Source organism: Anopheles maculipalpis (assembly GCF_943734695.1).
Source record: "Anopheles maculipalpis chromosome X unlocalized genomic scaffold, idAnoMacuDA_375_x X_unloc_54, whole genome shotgun sequence".
NCBI lineage: Eukaryota > Metazoa > Arthropoda > Insecta > Diptera > Culicidae > Anopheles > Anopheles maculipalpis.
The window spans coordinates 25,001-27,500 of NW_026060518.1; positions in this window are offsets into that span (position 1 = coordinate 25,001).

The window sequence follows — 2,500 nt, forward strand, 5'->3', positions numbered from 1 at the left end:
CCAGGGCTAGTTGTAGCCACCATTGCAGGCATAACATTCGCCAGCTGCTACGCTTCGCCCAACAACACCAGCGGGGCCGACTTTGTCAGCTACCTTGAGGCGGTGGAGATGTCGCTGATCGGACACACGACGGTAGTCCTTGCCGGGGACTTTAACGCGTGGAGCCGGGACTGGGGTAGTGCCCGTACGTCACGGAGGGGGGAGGACCTGAAGAGCGTCGTAGACCATTTGGGGCTCCGGACGCTTAACAGCGGTAACGTACCCACGTTCAAGGGTAACGGCGTGGCACGGCCAAGCATAGTGGACGTAACCTTCTCCAGCCACACTATTGCGCGCCCCGACTCCTGGCGGGTAAGTCCGCGGTTCTCCGACAGCGACCACTCCTACCTGGAGTTTCAGGTGGGTCTTCCGGGAGATGGCACGCAACACCACCGCAGGCAACGACATCAGCCGCCGAACTACAACATCGGCACGGCCAGGCATGCCGGTACCCGGTGGAAAACTGCGCAGTTTGACAGCTCCTGCTTCGCCACCGCCCTTTCCATCGGACGGTTCGAGCTGGCGCAGACACCGGAAGACCTGGTCGGCGGGCTAACTGCAGCGTGCGACGGCACAATGGAGCGGGTGCATGGGGCGACCTTCCACCAAGCGCCGAGGATGTACTGGTGGACACCCGAGATCGACCGGCTGAGGGAGGTGTGCGAAGCTGCAGAACGGCGACGTCGCAGCGCCCCGCCTGATGAGCGCCTCGCGCTGACCGCCCAGCTCCTGAGCTCGCGGAGGATGCTGGCGAGCGAGATCCAGCGCAGCAAGGATCGCTGCATGCAGGAGCTCATTGACGGGGTGGAGAACGATGTATTTGGGCTCGGGTACAAGGTGGTGCTGGCCAAGCTGCGCAGTCGCGCACCACCTGAAACCGACCGAGTAGTACTCCAGCCGATCGTTGACGCACTCTTCCCGACGCACCCTCCGTTCGATTGGCCTACCATCGCAGCCGAGGGCGACACGGAGGAGGTCCGGCCGGTTACGCAGGACGAGGTGTTGGCCGTTGCAGCCAGGATGGCATCGTCCAAGGCGCCAGGACTCGACGGCATCCCCAACGCGGCGGTGAAGACCGCGATCCGAGAGCACCCGGAGGTCTTCACCCGGGTGTTCAACGACCTGTTGCGGCGGGGAGAGTTTCCGACGTCATGGAAGGCGGCGCGGCTGGTGCTAATCCCTAAGCCCGGCAAACCCCCTGGCGAGCCATCGTCGTGGCGGCCGCTGCTGATGCTGGGTGCAGTCCCGAAGGTGTTCGAGCGGATTATCCTCGACCGCCTGAACGAGCACCTGGAGGATAGCAGTGCACCACGCTTGTCGCCCGAGCAGTATGGCTTTCGCCGCGGACGATCGACGGTGCAGGCCATCCAGCGGGTCGTTGAGCGAGGCCTGTACGCGAGGACGTTCCACCGCACCAATGGCAGAGACCCTCGCTGCCTGATGGTGGCGTCTCTGGACGTGCGGAACGCCTTTAACTCGGCCAGCTGGACGGCGATTGCAGCAGCTCTCCAGCGGATGAGCGTACCGTCAGCGCTCCAGCGAGTCCTGCGCAGCTATTTCTCGGGACGGGAGCTGCTTTTCGAGACCGCCGAGGGACCAGTTCGCAGGACTGTCACGGCAGGCGTACCACAGGGCTCTATACTAGGGCCGACCCTGTGGAACGTCATGTATGACGGTGTGTTGCGGCTGACGCTGCCGGAAGGTGCGGAAGCGATCGGCTTCGCGGACGACTTGGTCGTTCTGGCGGGAGGAGCGACACCACAGGCGGCAGCGGAACTGGCTGAGCAGGCGATCGGCATCATCAACTCGTGGATGGCAGCACACCATCTGGAGCTAGCTCCGGCCAAGACCGAGTTGGTAATGATGTCTACGATGCGGAGGGCGAACACGCAGGCGCCGGTGACCATCGCAGGCGTGCAGAGGATGCCAACACGGACGATCAAGTACCTTGGGGTCATGCTGGAGGACCACCTGTCTTGGAATGCCCACGTCGAGTGCGTCTCCGCAAAAGCACTCCGTGTGGCACAGGCGGTATCCCGGCTGATGCGGAACCACAGCGGCCCCAAGGGTGCTAAACGACGACTGCTCGCGTCCGTCGTGGACTCGACGCTGCGGTATGCTGCTCCAGTGTGGCACGAGGCAGTTCGCACTCAACGGAACCGCAGGAGGTTGAACCGGGTGCAGGGCCTCTACGCGAGACCGGTAGCCCGCACATTTATATCGGTGCGCGGCGAGGTGGCCACTGTCCTTGCAAGCGTAATCCCGATCTGCCTGCAGATCACGGAGGACGCAAGGTGCTATCAGCGACGCCAGCAGACCGGCACAACTACAAGCAGCATCCGCAGGGAGGAGCGAACGGCCACCATCGCCCAGTGGCAGGCCGAGTGGGACGAGTTGGCGCCGACGAGCCGCTTTACCCGGTGGACACACCGGCTAATCCCAGACATCGCGAAGTGGAAGG